The sequence below is a fragment of the Ailuropoda melanoleuca genome, chromosome 11 (genome assembly GCF_002007445.2).
Source record: "Ailuropoda melanoleuca isolate Jingjing chromosome 11, ASM200744v2, whole genome shotgun sequence".
NCBI lineage: Eukaryota > Metazoa > Chordata > Mammalia > Carnivora > Ursidae > Ailuropoda > Ailuropoda melanoleuca.
The window spans coordinates 8,933,834-8,934,541 of NC_048228.1; positions in this window are offsets into that span (position 1 = coordinate 8,933,834).

Consider the following 708-nt stretch of genomic DNA (forward strand, 5'->3'; position numbering starts at 1 on the left):
CCTGGATGGCTTTCTGCGCCAGCCTCTGTTTACCTGTCGGTTACCTAGACAGGGGAAAGCAGCGCAGGGTCTGGCTCACTCTCAGAAGGGCTTGAAGAATGTTTAAAGATAGGGGGCCCTGGCTGGCTCAGTTGGGGTGGAGCACAGGACTCTTGATCTCAGGGTTGTGAGTTCAAGCCCCACACTGGGCATGGAGCCTACTTAAAAAATGTTTAAGGATAAATGAACAAATGAATACTAGTAATAGCAGCTGGTATAGTATCACGGTTTATTAAGTTACAGACATATTTTGGAAGCATACACACATTTATGATATATACTATATTATATGTATTATATGGCTTTTAATTTTCAGAAAATGCCGCCCTATGAGGTTAATGCAGAGACTCAGGTGGTCTGGCTCTAGTCTAAATGACTGAATTATGTAGAACACCCGTGGTCTCCCAAGAGCAAGTGTCACCTTTGTGAGATGTTTTTCCAAGTTAGTGCCCCACCCACACAGGACCGGGGGACCCTGCGGGAGGTGGGAGGAGTAGGTGGACGCAGCCCAGGTTGAGAGGCACAATCTGGGGGCAGCAACAAACCCGGTGGGAGGGGGACTCGAAGGGGAGGGGCCCCCCCGCGAGAAGGAGGCTGCGGGGTCCGCGAGGGCTGGGAGTGGCTGGCGCTGGGGTGAGACAAACCCGGGGGTGGATCGGGCGGCGGAAA